This window comes from Carcharodon carcharias, chromosome 10, assembly GCF_017639515.1.
Source record: "Carcharodon carcharias isolate sCarCar2 chromosome 10, sCarCar2.pri, whole genome shotgun sequence".
Classification (NCBI taxonomy): Eukaryota; Metazoa; Chordata; class Chondrichthyes; order Lamniformes; family Lamnidae; genus Carcharodon; species Carcharodon carcharias.
The window spans coordinates 114601380-114623068 of record NC_054476.1 but is presented as its reverse complement, the minus strand read 5'-3'; positions in this window follow the sequence as shown (position 1 = coordinate 114623068).

The window sequence follows — 21689 nt, the reverse complement described above, 5'->3', positions numbered from 1 at the left end:
GTGGGGGCATAGAAAATGGTGTTGGCACCCATTCCATCACCTTCCCACCAATCTCCTTCTCATAATACAGGGGGCAGGTGAGCACCAAAATTGGCAGTCCACCCACCATTTTAAAATGACCATTTAAGGGTCAATTTGGCTTGTTGTCAAGTCTATTGACCCGAATAATATGCTGCCGGTGCCATAATATTTTCAGCGTGGGCAGCAGGGCAGGAGCAGGAAGCCCGATTTTTAACCTCAAATGGTTAAAGGGCAGGAAGGGTCGCTCTTTAGGGGCTGCACTTGCTGATCACAGAGCAGCACCCCCCGCCACCCACTTAGACTGAACTCCCCCTTCCTGTACCCACTCCTTCTCTTAAACCTACCCTCTCTGCACCACCACCAACCACACACCCCCCACCCCCAACTGCCCCTGTCCCTAATGTGTCCAAACTCTCAAGGCCCAAGACCTTGGACTTACCTGCTCCGGGAATCCTAGGCCTTAAGTTCTATTCCTCGCCTGCCGTCCCGGCAGCTGCCACTGCTGGGACAGATGGAGCTGCTGGCCAATCCAATTGGCCGGCGGCTCCAGAGGTGGGGACTTCCACCCCACTGACAGTCGGAAGTCTCACTCAGCCCTGGTTAATGAGCCTCGCAGTTTTTTACTGCTGTGGGGCTGCTCAGTGAGGTGCTGGTCGGCTTCACACTAAAGTGGCTTCCAGTGGGGCATGCTGTCACCCCTCCCCCCACCCCTTGGATTATTCAATCCCAAGTCTTTGTATCTTAGTTATGCTGTTATGATATGGCAGGTGGTATTTACCAGGCTGATCAAATCCACAGGGAAACTTGGCCACACTATCATAACGGTTTTGCAATTTGTATTGATTATGAGAAAATTTGTATACTGAATTCATAAGTAATGAGTCCACAAACACCTTAAGAGATTTTAAAAAATAAATTAAAACCTTTATTAAGAGAAGAAAATAATAAAACACATACTTAATATTATAACAATTCCCAAAATTCCAAGTTAACCAGACTCCCAACTACACACCCCCTTTAAGGCAACAGTCCAAAATAGATTTTCAATTTATAGTGACAATGCAGCAAGGTTACCACAAGCACCCACTCAACAGTGGAATTCCAAAGGCTTTTAACACAACTTTGGTTACTGGAACAGCGGGCTTCTGAAAGTGGCTAGAGGCTTTTCCCCAAGGCTGTTTCACATGGTGTACCTTTCAGGTATTACACAGCCACACGTCATACAGCCTTCCATTCTTCTTTAAATATGTTTTTCCTGCTTTGATTTGCAAATCCCATCGTTCCCATATATCTTTGGAACTTACTTTTCCCATAATGTAAAAACCTTTTATGTTACTATGGTCAGCCCTTTTGGGAAAACTCAGTGTAATAACCTGCCATAAACACCCTACCAGGAATCTTTGAAAACCAAACATATCTCCACTTATCTCAAAATGCAACTTTCATTCACACCCAATCTGCTGAGACTTTACCATAGTTCACTCGTTAGCATTTCAAATGCCCTTTTACACCTGACTCTTTTGATAATTTCAACTTTGCAGTCTCTAATGTAATTAAATTAGTCACACAGACAGAACCACCCAAACACACACAAACATAAGCCTACTTCACAATATCCCCCAATAATATTATTAAAAATATGATAGTGTCATGACATCTCCATTCTTATGGAACAATGAACCATCATAATTTTAAAAGACTATTTCATTTTCTCAACCCCTCTTACATTACCTACTGTACTTATCTATACACACAAGCTATTACATTACCAGGTACATGCATTAACATAACAATCTATATAAATCCATTGTATCAACAGACATCATTTCAGTCCAGTGCCCAAGTTTTAAATGTACAATTTCCTTTGCACTTTAAACTTTTGACAATGCATCTATAATTAGATTTTCATGTCAAGGCACATGAACAATCTGTAGATTAAATGATTGCAGTAATAAACTCCAACTGAACAGTCTCATACTTCGGGATCAAAATTTTTCCAGAAATTTTAAAGGATTGTGGTCTATATAAACAATTGTCTTTGATGAATTGCTTGCAACATAAACCTCAAAATGCTGCAACTCTAACACCAGACCTAGAGTCTCTTTTTCAATGGTTGAGTACCTTCTCTGGTGTACATTCAGCTTCCGTGAAAAATATCCTCTCAGCTTCTCAATTCCAGTTTCATCTTTTTACAACAACACAGCACCAATACCCAAATCACTTGCACCCACCACCACTTAAACTGCTTGGCATATTTAGTTACTGCCAAAACTGGTGTATTAGTCAATACAGTTTTTGAACTGTCAAATGTATTCTGACACTCTTGTGTCCTTTAAAACTTCTTGTCAGTCAATGGAGCAACCACACTGCTAAAATTTGGTACAAACTTCCTGTAAAATCCAATCATGCCCAGAAATCTGAAAACTTCCTGTTCTGTTGTAGGCACTGGGAAATTCAGGATGGCTTTTACTTTCACATCTCATGGAGTCACCTGACCATGTTCAAAGGTATGGCCTAGATAAGTAACTTGCGTGTTTGAAAATTTACTCTTACCCAAGTTCACCACCAAATTAGCTTCTTGCAGTCAATCAAACAATTATTTCAGATGTTGTAAATGCTCCTTCCACATTTGACTGAAAACTACCAAGTCATCAATATAAACAGCACAATTGCTCAGTCCTGCAATTACTTTGTTTGTCATTCTTTGAAATGTTGTTGGTGCATCCTTCATACCAAATGGCATAACTTTAAACTGATATAGCCTATCTGGTGTCACAAAAGCCAATATCTCTTTTTCACTCTCCAATAACGATACTTGCCAATATCCTCGCAGCAAGTCAATCTTTGTAATAAACTCTAATTGTCCCATTTTCTCAAGACACTCTTCCAACCGTGGAATAGGATGTGAATCCACTTTTGTCACTGCATTTACATTTCGATAATCCACTGTCACGAAAATATAATAATTCTCATAATATTATTGTGATTTATTGAAAAAGTAGGTTAATAGTGGGGTTTGGATAGTTTCTCTGTGTGTGTGTCTGTGGGATTTAATTGAATTGGGGACAACTGGTCTAGAGGCTTTGACTCATCTAAAGAAGCTAGGTTTGAAATGCTAAATACTGAAGACTTAGAATGTGAGGTGAGGAGAATTTGCATTTCTAGATAATTCAGGGCTGTTTGAATTTCAAAGAGATGACAGGATGTTACACCTAGCCAGAGAAGCTAGGCCAAGCAGTGTGTTTATTTTTCCCAACAGTTACTGATAATATTAGCATTATGAAAAGATTTATATTATGTGAAAGGTAAAGTTCCAAAGACTTGTGGGAACAATGGGATTTTCTTTAAAAGGGAGAAACATGTATGAAGGAAAAGAGGCTGTGTGTCAGGCAAGGCATTGTAAGATCTAACACAAGTGTGAAAAGCCTCCAGTATCTGTGCATTAAGCCTGCAGTCTACTGAAAGCAAAGCTGGGAAAAGCCATTTTGAATTCTACTGCCCGGGGTATTGTGGTAGCTTGCTGGCACTGTTTAAAATCTATTTTTTTAAAACATTGCCTTAACAGGAGTGTAACTGGAAGCCAGATTAATTAGGGGTTTTAGGAGTTATTATAGTTGTATTTTGTAGGCCTATGTATGTGTTTGAAATCTTTTCTTTTGTTAATAAATGTTTTCTAAAAAATCTCTAAAGTCTTGGTGGATTTATTACTACCGCATCTCGAAATAAAATGCAAAATGCAAAATTAGTGTGACTGCATGATCAAGTTTCCCTCGTGGATTTATCCACCTGGCACACATCATCTGCTGCATCATAACACCACACACGGTCTTTGTGTCCAACCCAGCTTTGGTATCACAATAGGTGAATTCCAGTTACTTCAACTAAACTCTATGATATCATTCAGAAGCATGAATTCAATTTCTTTCTGTACTTGAGACAATTTTACTGGATTTAATTTAGAAGGATGTTGCCGTATTAAAACTGAATCACCCACATCCACATCATGGGCAGAATCTTTAGCTCGGCTGGCGGGCATGTGCCTGACCCACTCAAGCTTTAAATAAAGCGTGTTGATGTCGGCTGAGCGTGCCGATATCAACACGCACTCTCACGATATTTCACTAGGTGGGCGTGCAATGGAGACAGAGCCATGTCTGCCATTAATTAAGTGGCCAGTAAAGGCCCTTGAGAGACCAATTGACTCTGACTTTACATAGCCCGTGCAATTTTGAGGCCACTGCACGGGCAAAACAGGCAGGTGGGTAGGCCACAATTTGCAAAACCTCATCCATGGGCGAGTTAAGAGGGGTCAGGGCCTTGTCAAGGCGATTAGTGAGGAGTGCAGGACATTGCTTGTTGCTTCTGTGAAAAGGACAGCTTCATCTTGCTTCAGAGTGGCATTCAGAGAACTTAGAGGCTTCAGTTCAGGGCTCACTGTTATTTTCCAGGCCCCTGGAGACTTCGCACCATGTGGGCCCTTCCAGGTATCAGACAGTCTTCCCTTACCCTGGTAATGGGAATTGTGGCCTCCACTGGAGGCACCTCCTCTGAGGAGGAAGAGAGGAAGAGGGGCAGAGGGGGAGGAGGCCAGGTGTCCCTATCCAGTTTCCAGGGGAGCAAACTGTGGGAGGAGAGGCGCAGGCACAAGGGGTGCAGGACCAACAGGAAGTCGAATGCAGAAGGGGCCACAGAAGACACCATTATCCTGCTGCCAGGGTTTACAGGTGGCGCTGCAGCTACCTCAATACATCTGAGGTGCATTGACAAAGGAGGCTCCGTCTCCCAAGGGAGACAGCGACCTCCATCTGTCAGAGGATCGGCCCTGAAATCAGCTCCGACTGTGTGGGTGGACACCCCATGCCAGTGGTGCTGAAGTCACGGTGGCCCTAAGCTTCTGTGACTCCAGCTCTTTCTAGAGCTCAGTGGGGGATCTGTGTGGAGTCTCCCAATCAGCTGTCCACAGTTGTGTCAAGCTGGTGACAGAAGATCTGTTCAGGCGTGCATTGACTTTCATTCATTACCTTACGGATAAGGCTAGCCAGGCAGAGTGAACCAGAGGCTTTATAATGATTGCTGGGTTCCCCCGCATCCAGGGTGCAATAGACTGCACACACTTGGCCATTGGGTGCCAGTGGGTGAGCTGGGAGCCTTCATCAACAGGACGGGATTCCACTCCATAAATGTGCAGATAGTGTGTGATTGCAAGATGTTGATTCTGCAAGTCTGTGCAAGGTCCCATGACGCTTATATCCTGAGACACTGCCAGGTGCCAGGACTCTTCTGTGCTCCAGCCTGGCTGGATGGATGGCTGCTGGGTGACAAGGGCAATCCCCTCCAAAGGTGGTTCATGATGCCTCTCCACCGCCCAAGAACAGAGGCTGAGCAGCGGTACAACAGGAGCCATACCTCCACAAGGGCGGTGGTAGAGAGAGCCATAGGTCTTCTCAAGATGCGCTTCTAATGCCTGGACTGTTCAGGGGGCGCACTGCAATACCCCCCCAGAAATTGAGTCACTGATAGTGGTTGCATGCTGCACTCTCCACAATCTGGCACAGGAATGGGAGGATGCAATGAAGGAAGAAGGTCTTGATGCAGCTGCAAAGACAACAGACCATGAGTCCAGTAATGAGTCCGAGGACGAGCATAGTCAGGAGAACGCTGAGGGGATAGACGCTGACCTGGGCAACCTCCAGGGAGACAGGGACTCCCAGGACGCTTTGAACCTACCAAACAAGAACCACCACCACATGCCAGGGCTGCAGGCTGTTTATTCGATCCCTGACAGGAACATTTCCTTGGTCAAAAATATACACTCTGTGCCTTTGCAATAAAGTTTCAGGAGACACATGACCATCATAACATCAAAGCCTACCCTGCACCTATAGAACAAATGGAGCATACAGAGGCCAATTGCACAAAATAACATCTCTTTTAATTGTGAATGTGAAACATTGCTTAAATTAACATTAAACAGTGTTTTAAATCACACCATTAAAAAAGTGTAAAGAAAAATGGGGGAACAAAATATCACCAGCAAGAAGCCTGTGTTGTGCTTAAGGGGCTTTAACTTTTCATTTGCAGCTGCTAAGTCTAGGTGCTCCCCCCTTCCTGGCACTGGTGTTGGAGACAGTCTGCTGACTCTGCTGTCCTGTTGGCCTTGGTGACCGTGGTGGGCGTCCTCTGGCCCATGGAGCCTATGGTGGCCCCGCCTGGGACGGTGTGGCCAATGGCACGGCTGGCATCTCCCCAGTCACCGCAGCCTCATTGGATGTCACGGTCACTGGCAGTGGGGTGGAGGAGCTGCTGCCCTCATCCGGAGCGCCCTGAGAGGAGCCTGCAGAGACGACAGGCAACTGCTGCACCAACCTGAGGTCGCTCTGGACCTCCCTGCTCACCATTGATGGATGGGCACTGAGCTGGGATACTGGGTGCCCAATCCATCTCCCACACTGATAATGGCCAGATGAGGTCATTGCCGGTGCGAGGGCTTGCAGGTCTGAGCGCATTCCCAGGAACCCCTGATTCAGCTCCTGGAGGAGCCTCTCCATGAGAATTGCCACTCTCTCCATGGAGGAGGCATTGCGCTCAGCCATGAGGGTCAACGCAATGCTTATGCTCCGCAGGGACTCCTCCACAACAGACACCAGAAGGATATGTCATTAGTTTAAGTCATGACACTGTCACAGTGCATGCCTGGCACACTGATGAGACAGAGATCTGCATCATGGTGCCTTCGTCTTCTGATTATCAATGAGGATTTCAGGTTTGAGGCTCATATCAATATAGAGACTACACTGGAATGGTTGCAATAACCGACATTCTCACCTCAGTGTGTTGCACTCTTACATTCCTCTGGCACCCCAACATCACCGCAGCCACTTGACCGAGGTGCATGGCGCCTCCCCAGCTCCAGGGCCTCCTGCTCGTACCACGTGAGGATGAGGAGGTGTGGGGTCACCCGCCAGTCCATGACCTCTCGACATTGTTATGGGATGTTTTCTTCTGAAAGAACAGAGGAACATTGATTAGTCCACTTTCTATCTGCAGCACCATTGCAGCCTGGCCAACCCCACCTGAGGAACACCTCGCAGGGCTCAGCCGATTTGTGCCCCTGGACCCTACAAGGCACTCAGTCCAAGCAGCCAGGGCTCAACCCCCTGGCCAGAACCTGCCTCATTGACATTTGCCACTCACACTCTAACACCTCTGAGGTCCACGGTGGGGTGGGCAGCTCTTAACTGCTCTGCAAAGTGACCCATGCCAACACGATGCTCACCCTTCCCAATTGCAGGAGATTGTTGAAGCCCTTCTGGCTCTGGACCCATGTGCGCCTCACCAAATCGTGGCTGCTGACCCTGGATGCCACCTCCTCTCAAGCCTTTTTGGTGAGGTGGGGGGCATCCTCCTCCCATCTCTGGGGACTAGGGTTTCTCTCCATGCTGTCATCTCCTCCAGGAGGGCTGCGAGGCACTCATTAAAGAAACGGGGGGACCAACTGCCCCATCAACCTGACCTCCAGCCTGCTGTATCCACCTGCAATGGATTCCATTGACCAGATTTCAGCGTCTTTCTGTGGCAGCCTTCCAGGGGCTGCCGAGGCCGCTTTTGAATCAGCCACCAGGTCGCCGTTGGACCTGGCAGACTTCATGCTCCCGCCTACCCATCTTGCTCATTCCCAACCTGCATTGCATGCTGGGCAGGCCTTAATTAGCCCACCAGCATAAAATTGCAGTAGGCTACCAATCACGGGTGGCAGTCGGCTTCCCAACTGCCCCCGCCCACCCCAGCCCCCGCCAATCCCACACAACAAGGGCAAAATTCTGCCCCATGTGTAGCTAAATTTGTCTTCCCAGCTTATTCCCACAAATAGCTTTCTGTAACTGCAATAGATTTCTGAATCACTTTGACAGTTGTCTGAAAGGTAACTCAATATTACATGAAAAATTTTAAGCACCCCCTCATTGTCCAATTTGATTAGGGGAAAATCAATTTCAGAATCTTTCATTTCCACTTCTTTCTCTTTATCTACCACCACTAATACCTCCTTTTGGTCCTCTTCCCTGTCAAAGTGCTTTTCAAGCACATTTACATGACACACCCTCTGCTTCTTTCTTCTATCTGGAGTATTTATTTAATAAGTTACTTCACTCAGTTTCTTTTCAATCCTGTAAGGCCCACTAAACCTTGCCTTTAATGGTTCACCTAACACTGGTAAAAAAACTAACATATTTCTCCCAGCAACAAAAGTATGAGAACAAAAACAGAATTACCTGGAAAAACTCAGCAGGTCTGGCAGCATCGGCGGAGAAGAACAAAGTTGATGTTTCGAGTCCTCATGACCCTTCCGAACCAGGTTTTGTTGAAGGGTCATGAGGACTCAAAACGTCAACTTTGTTCTTCTCCGCTGATGCTGCCAGACCTGCTGAGTTTTTCCAGGTATTTCTGTTTTTGTTTTGGATTTCCAGAATCTGCAGTTTTTGTTTTTAACAGAAGTATGAGCTTCGGCCCTCTTATCTGCTTTTGCCTTCATCACCTGCTGTGATAACTTTAACTGTTCCTTAGCTAACTCAGATGCTCTGTTCAATCTTTCTCTGAGGTTTATCACATAATCCAGGAGAGTAGTTTCCAAATTCTGACCAATAATGTCTCCTGAATCAATTTAAGTAGTCCCTCATGACCATGGATTAACTCAAAAGGATTAAATCCTGGTGATTCATTGGGAGCATCCCTAAAAGGAAATAACAAGAATGAAAACCCTCGATCCCAATCCTGTGGATAGTCTTGACTATATGCTCACATCATGGCTTTTAAAGTTTGATGCCAATTCTCTAAAGCACCTTGTAATTCAGGATGATAAGCTGATGACTTAAACTGCTTTAACCTCAGGCTGTTCATTACTTCCTTGAATAGCTGTGACATGAAATTTGAACCCTGATCCGACTGTATTACTTTCAGGAATCCATATCTTGTAAAAAAAATTTAGTCAACTCCTCTACAATTCTCTTTGTAATATTTCTCAAAGGTATCATTTCAGGAAACCTTGTAGACACATCCATTATTATCAGTAAGTACTGGTTTCCACTTTTAGTCTTAGGGAGGAGTCCTACACAATCAATCAGGACCCTTGGAAAAGATTGCTCAGATGCTTGAATCAGGATTAAAGGTGCAGGTTTAATCACTGCTTGAGGTTTTCTTGTCATTTGACATGTGTGACATGATCTACAGAATTTGACTACATCCTTATGCGGTCCAGGCCAATAGAAATGTTTTGTATTTTTGCCGGAGTTTTCCTAATTCCTAAATGTCCTGCTATTGGAATTTCATGAGCTACTCTCAATATTTCATTTCTGTGTCCAGATGGCAGAACTATTTGATGTATTACCTGCCATTTATCATCTGCTGAAACATGGGATAGTCTCCATTTCATCATTAACACATTACCTTTAGGGTAGTAACATTCTGGAATACATTCTGTCTCTGTTTCCGAATAAGCTGTCTGATATAACTTCTTTATTTGTGGATCCCTCTGGTGCAACTCTACCAATTTCACTGAACTAAACACTTCCATCTCATTCCCTTCGACCTTCTCTTCTTGAACAATCTTTTCAAAGGCAGCTCCAGCTAATTGGATGTCAGCATCTTTCCCCTGTCTTTTAAAATCCTCCTCTTCCTGTTTCAACCTGTGAGTTTGTGATGTCATTACTACGTAATCTGGAAAGAAATTCAGAATGTTCTTTCTGCAACATCTCTGTTGAATGCAAATCCACAGGCTGCTCAATTACATTTGGCATCACCAACATCTGTGACCCAGCTAAATCATTACCTAAGATAAATTAAACCTCTGCAATGGGCAATTTCTCCACTACTCCAACAATCACCTCAGCTGTTTTCAACTTACTTTTTTTAAATTTACCTTTCACAATGGAATAGGTTAGCATCTCCATGAATTCCACATATTACCACTCTTTCCTGCAATACTCCCTCTGGACAACAAATAGCACTATCACATAACATTAAGCACTAACTAGCCTCTGTATCCCTTAAAATTTTGATATCTTTGCCTGCTTCATCCTGTACACATAGAAAGACTTTCCCTTCACACTCAAAATCTTTAAACATTTCTGTAACCTTCCCTTCAGCTCTCCCTTGGGTAAATTGTGAACACGTTCCTATTTCTTTACCTACTACTGATTCTTCCTGCTTCACGTGTACACAAACCATTGTTTCTTCTTGCTCCTGGATCTCTGAACCCACAATATTCTTATTTACAGAACTTTTCTGTATTCCAACTACTGCAATAGGTTTTACTTATAACCTCCTACACATTGACTTTGTGTGCCCAACCTTACAATGAAAACAGTTTTCGAGTGTCACTTCTACCCTCAGCACTTTCCTTTTTTGTCTGAAGAGAAACTTCCTGAAAATTTCCAACTGCTCCCTCTCTTCCCTGACTCCCTGCCTTCCTTTCACCTTTCTACTTTCTACCCTACTCGGATTTAAAAAGGTGACAAAAAAGTTTAGATCAATGGACTAACTCAAAATCATCAGCTATCCCTGCTGATTGCCTTGCCGTTTTAACACTCTGTTCTTCCACATGAGTTATAACTACCAAAAGAATTGAATCTTTAAATTCTCCCAAAATAATTACTTCTCTAAGAGCTGCATAAATTGTCTCTACCGTAATGCCTGTATCCACCCGTCAAAATTACTTTGTTTTACTCTCTCAAACTCAGTATAAGCCTGACCAGGCTGTTTCTTTATATTCCTAAATTTCAGCCTGTATGCCTCAGGAACCAACTCATATACACTGAAAATAGCCTTTTTTACTGCCTCAGAATCCATTGATATCTCAACTATGTTTTCCTGTCTTGTTGGTTCCCTCACCGCCTGCTGCAGACCCAGTCTAGCAGCTATGTCATTTAGGACTCAGCCAGCTCGGTCAGTAATGGTGCTATCGAGCCACTCTTGGTGATGGACATTGAATCTCCCACCCAGAGTGCATTTTGCACCCTTGTCACTCTCAGGGCTTCCTCCAGCTGGCATTCAATATCAAGGAGCTTTGAATCATCAGCTGAAGGAGGGCAGTACATGGTAATCAGCAGGAGGTTTCCTTGCCCATGATTGGTCTGATGCCGTGAGACTTCTTGAGGCCTGGAGATGATGTTGATGACTCCCAGGGCAATTCCCTCCTAACTGTATACCACTGTGCTGCCACCTCTGCTAGGTCTGTCCTGACAGTGGGACAGGACATACCCAGGGATGGTGATGGTGGTGTCTGGGACATTATCTTTAAGATATGATTCCTGAGGATGACTACATCAGACTGTTGCTTCACTAGTCTCTGAGACAGCTCTCCCAATTTTGGCACTAGCCCCCATATGTTAGTAAGGAGGACTTTGCAGGGTTGACAGAGCTGCAATTGCTGTTGTTGTTGTTTCCAGCGCCTAGGTTGATGCCAGGTGGTCCATCTGGTTTCATTCCTTTTTTGTGACTTTGTAGCAGTTTGATATGACTGAGTGGCTTGCTGGGCCATTTCAGAGTCAACCTCTTTGCTGTGGGTCTGGAGTCACATGTAGGCCAGACCAAGTAAGGATGACAGATTTCCTTCCCTAAAGGACATTAGTGAACCAGATGGGTTTTTAACAACAATCAACAATGTCATCATTAGACTTTTAATTCCAGATTTTATTGAAATTAAATCCCACCATCTGCTGTGGCAGGATTCAAACCTGGATTGCTCTAGGATTACTAATCCAACAACAACACCAGTACACCATTGCCTCCCCCCTGGATATTTGGCCCCAGGATAAGATAGTGAGCCTGCCTTCAGCAATCCCAACCTTGCCTACTCCACTCCAGGGCTGGGCTTTTTATAATCCTGTTATGTTCATGGAGTTGGACTCATTTTAGTAGGGGATGTATTTAATGGCACCTCAGAGAAATCATCATCTGCCAGTAAGCTCCAGTTTCAATAAGGGAACCAAAAATAAATAAGCAACCTGCTCCTGGAATTCTTTAATTAACAGGCTTTGAAATACAAAAGCAAAGTGTTCCTTCAGTTTCAATAGTTAGATGCTATATTTTACTGCAATTATTGATTATAGGGGTCTCTCCTGAAAAGATAGGTTTCAACATTGTGTAAGTGTTGAGATGCATTAGAGTAATTTGCCCATTTGGAAAAATATTTTTATTTATTCAAAACTGAAGAAAACACTGCATGGGATCTCAAGTGTGATTTAAATGCCCAGAGTTCTTTCAATTTGAAAAAAAAACCTTCAAAGAAAAAAACGCCCCACCTACTCCTGGACTGCTTTGATTGGCATAACTTAGAAAAAAAAAGGCCACCTGTTTTTTTCAGCTTCAATAGACTTCATTGTTTAGATTTCCTAGGGTTTGTTTTGGCAGCTGAGCTCATTCTGAATTTCAAAAGCAGCTGAATCACTTAACTCAGCAGATGTCTGTGACTTTCTTTTATTTGTTCCTGAGTTGGGGGCATCACTGGCTAGGACAGCATTTATCACCCATCCCTAGTTGCCCTTGAGAACTGAGTGGCTTGCTAGGCCATTTCAGGGGGCATTGAAGAATCAACCGCATTGCTGTAAATCTGGAGTCACATGTAGGCCAGACCAGGTAAGGATAGCAGGTTTCCTTCTCTAAAGAACATTAGTGAACCAGAACAATCAGCAATGGTTTCATGGTTATCATTAGACTTTTAATTTACAGATTTTTTATTGAATTCAAATTTCACCATCTGCCGTGTTGGGATTCAAACCCTGGTCCCCAAAGCATTGCCCTGGGTCTCTGGATTACTAGTACCACTAGTACAATACCACTATGCCAACACCTCCCCTTATGACTGACAGGTTTATGAGTCCCCATGAGGAGAGATTGAGCAGTTTAGGCCTATACTCACTGGAGTTTAGAAGGATAAGAGGAGATCTAATTAAGGTATACAGGATGCTAAAGGGGATAGACAAAGTAGACGTAGAGCAGATTCTCCTCGTGGGGCTTTCTAGTACGAGAGGCCATAGTTTTAGGCAAACGGGTGGTAGATTTAAATCAGAGATAAGGAAGAATTACTTTCCTCAAAGAGTTGTGAATCTGTGGAATTCACTACCTCAGATTGCAGTGGATGGCGGGACGCTGAATAAATTTAAGGAGGAGATAGACAGATTTTTAATTAGTAACAGGAGACAGATTTTTAATTAGTAACAGGTTGAAAGGTTATGGAGAAAGGGCAGGAAATTGGAGTTGAGGCTGAAATGAGATCAGCCATCACCGAATTGAATGGCGGGGTGGGCTCGAGGCGCTGAATTGCCTACTCCTGCTCCTAGTTCTGATGTTCTTACATTCTATGTTAAAGGATTATCTGCCTTTGATGTGGTAAGTGAATAAATATTTGTTTTTACAACAGATTGACCATTTGAGATTTTCTTTTTCTTGACTGGCTTTTATGAATGTATGTTCTTTTTCAGTGTGAAGTATATTTGAATGATAGCTTTAATAGATTGTTAGAAGTTTATTTTTTGATATCCATTTCAAATACATCCTAAGATGTGCCCATCGTGGATACTGGGTGACTGGCTTTGGAGGATACTTGGGAGCCTTAGAGTGGGAATGGTGGGTATGAGGGGGAAGGGACAGGGCATGAGGATATACGGATATGGGGAGTATGAGGGGGCATGGAGGATATGAAACACTATGGAGGCCATGTAGGGTGGGTGAGTGAGTGGGGGTGAGAGGTAAGGGTTTGAGGGCCTGACATTTATCATTACAATTGGGCCAATGTCCCAGGAAGTGGAGACAGGCATTCTAGCCTGTCAGTTTTGCTATCCACCTGCCTCCATTGCCACCTCGAACCTGTCTCAGGAGGGGCAGGCCATCTCCCACCTGCCCCCACCTCCTCAGAATGAAAATGTGACAGGCAGCACCCTATATAAAGGAGATCTGCTGTGTCAAGAAGTTTCTGAACTCAAACTTCCCACCTGTTCCACAAAAACCCAGCCCGTGGTCTCCTTGGCCTACTTCATTCCCTGCCACCAGATCCAGCAATGCCTCCTCCCTAGTCGGACCAAAAACATACACGTCAAGAAAATTCTCCTTAACACATTTCAAAAGTTCCTTCCCCTGCTTTCCTTTTATTCCAAGTTAATTACCCAAATATCCATTGGGAGGAAGTCCCCCAGTATCACCAATCTTCATTCTTGCTGTGATTTTCTTGCAGATTTGCTCCTCTATCTCTCTCACATTATTTGGAGGCCTATTGAATATCCTAGTCATACCTTCCATGCTTTTCAGGTCTAAACAAATGGATTCTATCCTTGCCTCCTCAAGAACACCCTCTCTTTCCAATGCTACAATGTTTTTCCTAATCATTACTGCCACCCCATCTCCCTTTCTTCATTTCCCATCCTTTCTGAACACTTTGGGTCAGATTTTTGGGGAGACTGGCTGATTCCGGAGGCTTTTAAAAATGGTGGGTGGGACCAGATGTGGAAGTCCTATCGGGTTTACATGCCTGAAACATTAATTCAGTTCCTCTCCATAGATACTGCCATAACCTACTGAGTATTTCCAATGTCATGAAGCTATTAATGTTTATAATATTATTTATTATAAGAAAGTATTATAATATTATAAGAAAATATTTTTCTTTTAAAATAGAGGTTCAATCTGTGGGTGTGTCTTACTTGGATTAAAGCCAGCTTTTCTGTGAGCTTTGATGTGTACCAGCATTGAGATGTAAGAGAAGTAGATGTGTATTTGCATTTTTTGAATAAAGCATTCAAGAATTGGGGTAAAACCTGGCATCTAGCTAGCAGAGTCCAAGCAATATGTTTGCATTACTAATAAAATCGGTACTATAAAAGGGGTTTTATTGTTAGAAGAGGTGGAGTTCAAAGACGCTGGTGATACAATGAGAATTTACATTCAATGAGTTGTGCTGGATATAACCAATAGTTGTTTTTGTGTGTGCAGTGGACAAACAATGTAGGATCAAAGCAGCTGTAAGCCTCCAACTGTCTCCACAGAAACCAAAGTGAAAGGAACCTCATTTTGAATTCATAAGGTGAATTCACCAGCCTGGTGTCTGGTTAAGTCTATGGGTTGCTGTTGCCTTAATGGAGATTAGTTTGGGAACTTGTTGAAAGTTATGATAGTAGTAGTTTGTAGCCATGCGTATATATTTAACTTGTGTAAATTAATAAAATGGTTCAGTTAATTTAATATAAAACCTCTCGAGAACTGGTGGTCAGATTTCTGAATTTAGAGTTGCATCTCAAATGTACCACTTAAAAATATAGGTTATGACAGTTGTTTAAAGTTTTCCTCTGCAATTTTCAAATAACTCAGCTTTGCCAAATTGCTGGGTCATAACACCAGCATTTTCCGTTTTTATTTCTTCCTGTCCCGAAGCTGGTCCCAGCACTGCGAACCCACAGTTACTCATCAATTCTGGTGCAGGTCAGGATGCAGCTGCCCAACTATTAAAAATAATGAATTATTTGTTCTGAGAACAAGATTATTGCAATTAACCAACTGGTTCAGTGGCAGAATTATTGTAATTAATGACTTAATTGATTAGATTGCAGAACCATTAAAATTAATTAATTAATTGAATACCATCAAGGGTTTCTTGATTTAATAGCAATTTAATTGCAAATAATTAATTCACTCAACTGCAGAACTATTTGCAATAGTTCCAATATTAAATGTGTAGCCACACGAAATATAGACAACCACTGAAGTTTTTTAATAAAAAATATACACTACCTATTATAAATTAATCTAAAAAATCTACTGGTGTTTTTATTTGCAATGTCCAATTAATTATTAAACAGTTAATAAAAGCATTCCAGCTGAATTGACTCTTAAAACTCCATTACAGTATACAGAACATATTAAATGTTCAGCATATGTACTTCCTATATCTCACATGCTTCCTGTAATATCAGATTTCGTTGTTTTCAGCAACTAAAATCAGATCTGAAGGAACAGGGAAGATATGAATTGAAAGTGGCAAGCAAACCACCAACGAGGTATGAAACCAAACAATTTGAAATAAAATGGGGCACTGATTGAATCAAATAAAATGCTTAGCAGCATGTTAACTGGCATTTTTGTCCCCATAACTAAAATTTCTTGCAGCCAAAAGAAGTTTCTATCATAAAAGGGACATTTGAAAGTTAGATGATTTGACAATAACATAATTAAACATTAACAATTAAGCTGTCTTCTGTTTCATTGAATTGTTAAAGATAGTTAAAATAGTGAAATAAAAACAGGGAATGCTTGAAATGTTCAACAGGTACTGACCTCTGTTTTAAATATACTTAAAAGACTGAGCACCCAGAGCTCTCTTGGGTAGAGAATTCTCCTCATCTCAGTCCTGCAGGGCTGACTCCATATTCTGACGCTATTCTAAACTCCCCAGCCAGGGGAAACATCTTCCCAGCAATTACCCTGTCAAGCCACTTAATAATCTGCAATGAAATCAACTCTTGTTCTTCTAAACTATGGGGAATATATGCTCGGTCTACACAATCTCTCCTTATCCCAAGAATCAATCTCATGAATCTTTGTTGCACTCCTTTGGCAAGTGTATCTTTAGATAAAAGAGGCCAAAGCGTTAATAATACTCCAAATGTGGTCTCATCAAAGCCTTATATGATTGCAGTATGACTTATTTGCCCTTATACTCTGAATTTCTTTGTAATAAAGGCTAACATATGATTTGCTTCCCTAATTGTTTGCTGTAACTGCATGTTAACCTTCTGTGATCTATATGGAAGGACACCCTGGTACCTCAGAATAACACATTTTAAAAATATCCTGTTTTTCTGCTTTTCCTGCCAAAATGGATAACTTCACAATTCTCCATATTATATTCCATTTTCTACATTCTTCCTCGTCCACTTATCTACATCATTTTATAGCCTGTTTGCTCCTCTTCATAGGTTACATTCCTACCTAACTTTCTATTGTTAGCAAATTTGGATGCACTACGCTCAGCCCCCTTATCAAACTAATTGATATAGTTTGCAAATATCTGAGACTCAAGAATTGATCCTTATAGTGCCACACTTATTACAGCATGCCAACCCAAAAATGATCTATTAATTGCTAGTTTTCTCTCCATTAACCAATCCTCAATCCAAGTTATTAGCCCCAATTCCACTAGTCCTAATTTTGTGAAATAACTTGTGCCGTGTGTTTGGTTTAGCATCCATTTTTCTTAGAATCTGAAATCTTCCTTGATTCATCCAGTCCATTTTGTATAATTCAATTACTATTTTGCTGTAATTTGCGTAGGGACAGTTTTAAGGAAAGTCCCACAGTGATAGGACAATGGGCTGCACATAATCTATTTCAGCCATGAGAGCTGCTAAGTGAAAGCTCATACAGGGAAAATAAATACTAAGGTCAATTACTCTACCCAAATGGTGTTATCAGTTGCTGCATGGAAGTGCAATAATCCATTTTCATAGCATTCCATTTCCTTTTTGCTGGAAAATTAGGGAAAAAAAAGGAAAACAGTTGACTTGCTTAACATTCCACAGCCAGTAGGCGAAAATGGAAATGCAGTCAAACATGTTGCTCTGTGGTACAAGTGAATGGCAAACAATTCATGGTCTGTATTGGTGATAAACTGCTGATCACTCAACTTTCCCTCCTGACTCTCATGTTAGCCATTACTGTCAGCAGTTCCCTCTCTTCAAGTGTTGTCCCTCTCTCCTTTACATCAGCCATCATCACCCCTCTCCTCAAAAAAATAAACCTCTGACCTCACTGTTCTTGGTAACTACTGTCCCATCTCCAACCCCCTTTTCCTCTCCAAAGTCCTTGAATATGTTGTCACCTCCCAAACCCATTCCCATCTTTCCTGGTACTCCATGTTTGAATCCCTTCAATTAGGTTTCTCTCCTTGTCACAGAACTAAAACGGCTCTTATCAAATGCACAAATGACACCCTATGTGACTGTGACAAAGGTAATCTTTTCCTCCTCATCTTTCTCAGCCTGTCTGCAGCCAATGACAGAGTTCATCACATCATTCTACTGCCAACGCCTCTCCCCTGCCATCCAGCTGGGTGCTATTGCCCTTACCTGGTTCCATTCTTATCTAATTGTAGCCAGAGAATCACTTGCAATGGCTTCTCTTCCTGGTCCTGCATCATTACCTCTGGTGTTGCCCAAGAATCTAGCCTTGGCTACCTATTTCTAATCTACACACTGACCCTCCTTGACATCATCCACAAGCACAGCTTTAGTTTTCACATGTAAGCTGATGACACAAGCTCTACCTCAGCACCACATACCTTGGTTCCTCTCTGTTTAACAGACTGCTCACCTGACATCCAATACAGGATGAGCAGAAATTTCCTCCAATTAAATGTGGAGAAGACTAAAGCCATTGTTTTCAGTGCCCACTCCAAACTCCATTCACTAGCTACAGACTCCATCCCTCTCCCTGGCAACAGTCTGAGATTAAGCCAGTCTGTTCACAACTTTGGTGTCACATTTGATCCAGAGATGAGCTTCTAATCTCATATTCATGCCATCAGTAAGACTACCTATTCCTACCTCCATAACATTGCCTAACTTCATCTTGTCTCAACTTAACTGTTGCTGAAACCCTCAATCATGCCTTCATTGCCCCTAGATTCAACTATTCCAAAGCACCCCTGGCTGGTCTCCCACTTGCTACCCTCCATAAATTTGAGGTCATCCAAAGCTCTGCTGCTCATGTCTTAAGTCCTCTTCCCCCTATCATCCCTGTGCTTGCTGACTTACATTGGTTCCTGGTTAATCAAAATTTTGATTTTAAATTTCTCATCCTTGTTTCAAATCCCTCCAAGGCATTGCCCCAATCTCTGTAATCACCTCCAGCCCTGCAAGCCTCTGAGGTATGTGCACTACTTTAATTCTGGCCTCTTGAGCATCATCAATTTTAATCACTCCACCATCGGTGGCCAAGCCTTTAGTTGCTTAGGGTCTAAAGCTCTGGTACACTTCCTGCACTTCACTCTCCCTCTTTCCCTCTTTAGGACACTCCTTAAAGCCAAAATCTTTGACTAAGCTTTTGGTCATCTGACCTAATATCTCCTTTATGTGTCTTACTTAGTTTTATAATGCTCGTATGAAGTGCTATGGGACATTTCATTTCATCAAAGGCACTATCTAAAAATGAACTTTGTTATTGTATTGGCCACCTTATTTAAGACACTGCTATGATTCAGACTCAGGACTAACCAGGCACTTTAACCAACTGAGCCACAGCACCAACTGTGTGTCCCTCCAATTAATGCAACATGTCAAGTGTATCAAAATAGTGGAAGGTGCCTGGTGGCCAGTCTGCTCATCACCTCTTGATTTCAGTTGCTAACCATTGGCTAGCAGTATATCAACCAGACCTCCAGCTATGGGTAAATAGCCCCAATGTCTCAGAAGAGAAGGCAGCTAAGGGACTAAGCCCTGACAGAAAATCCAGAGTGGAGTCCCGTAGGGGTAATCTGTCACCTATTAGGCAGCTTTCCAGCAACTCCTGCAGCAGAGCTGGTGCCAAATAGTGCTGGTTTCAGCCTTTGGACAATACCGGGGGATTCCCCACGATGCTTGGGAAATTCCGGGTCTCCAATCTATTTTCCCAGGCCTGCACCCTGGAGAGGACACTTCAGATTTGTGGTTTATGTTGGCACAACATGGAAAAAACAGTTACTGGCTATAAGTTCTTGCCTGATTGGCATAGAGCACAAGCTGATGGTGGGAAGAGATCATTGCGTCTCATTAGATAGCTACCGCTCAACTCAAGCTGGGCAACCCCCAACCAGTTAGGTGCTGTCCTGTCATAGCCGGCTTGCTTCAATGGGTGCTTGGGGCCTAGAGAGTCATCTCCTGACAGGCGGGTTGCTAATCTATGCACAAGGCAAGACAAACTCAACAAAAAAGACACCAGTCTTTCATGTCGCAAGCTGGAATGTAAGGACCATGCACCCTGGCCTTACCGACGACCTTCTGCAGGTTGATGACACAAGCAAGACAGCTGTAATCGGCAAAGAACTTACAAGGTTCAATGTGGACATTGTTGCACTGCAAGAAACTAGGCTAGCTCAAAGTGGATCCATTATAGAGAAACACGACACATCCCTCTGGCAGGGGAAACTCAAGAGGCAACATGTGAGCTTTAGTAGGTTTCACAGCAAAAAGAAACAAACACTCTACTCGTGATGACGAGCACTACGTAGAAGGCTGAGAGAGACTTCTTACTCTTCACTCGTCAACAAGCATGAGCCAGGTAACTTCTCTGCTTCTATGCCCTGACACTCACCTGCAGATCAAATGTTAAGGATCAATTCTACGAGGCACTTGGCTCTGCCAGCAGCAAGATTCCCAGCACTGAGACTCTGTACTGTCTAGGAGACTTCAGTGCAAGGGTAGGTACTGACTTCACAGCTGGGCTAATGCACATAGGGCACCAGGGAATTGGCAAAACGATTGAAAATGGACAGAGGATGCTGGAGCTATGCTGTTACCATGGACTGTGTGAAGAACAGCTACTTCCAAACTAATCCGTGCCAAAATGCATCCTGGAGACATCTGAGATCATGCCACTGGCATCAGCTGGAGCTCATCGTCACAACATGTACCACACCCTCAGTGCTCTCATCACTTGTAGCAATCACAGCCCTGGCCATGACACTGACCAATCCCTGGTGTGTAGCAAGGTCAGGCTTCAGCCAAGGAAACTATACTACTCCAAGGAGAAAATACTACTCCAAGGAGAAAGGCCATCTTCGGATCAGCACTTGCCATACCACTGATCCAGAAAAGGACCCAGGAGTTCCTCAACACCCTTGATCAGGTTCTTTCGGACAACACTATCCAAGGCCAGAATGTGGCGTCAAAGTGGAATCATCTGCACAAGATAACCATTACTTTGCTCTCATTGCATACGGGAGAAGAGATCAGAGGAATGCTGACTGGTTTGAGGTTTATTGGACTGAAATGGAGCCAGTTACTTCAATCAAGAGGGCAGCCCTCATGAACTACAAGCAAGTTCCCAGCAAATAAAAATCGAGATGCTCTCAGAGCTGCCAGAATCAAATCTCAGCACTGCACCAATCAATACCAGTTAAAACTCTGCAACAGCATACAATCTGCTGCTGAATGCAGGGATGGTAGTGGGATTTATGAAGGATTCAAGAAAGCAACAGGCCCAGCAGCAAACAAATCAGCCCCCTTGACGACAAAGACAGGGATGATCATCACTGAATCAAGCAATCAGATGGAAAGATGGATGGAGCACTTTTTTCAAACTCAATGGAGAACCTCTTCTGAAGAAAGCTCTCAGCGCCATTCCAGACTTTCCTTTCAGGGAGGAGCTGGTCAGCGAGCCTGCCATAGTAGGGCTCAATAAGGCCACTGACCATCTGACCAGTGGTAAAGCCCCAGGCATGCCACCTGAAATCATCAAAAGCGGAAAACCAGCCCTGCTGCAGCATCTCCATGAACTTTTGTATCTCTGCTAGAAGGAAAGGTTTGTGCCTCGAGATATGCGTGATTTAAAAATGGTCACCTTGTACAAAAACATAAGTGACTGCGACAATTACTGGGTATCTTCTTGTTCAGTATTGTAGGGAAGGTCTTTGCTCGTGTTGCTCTGATAAG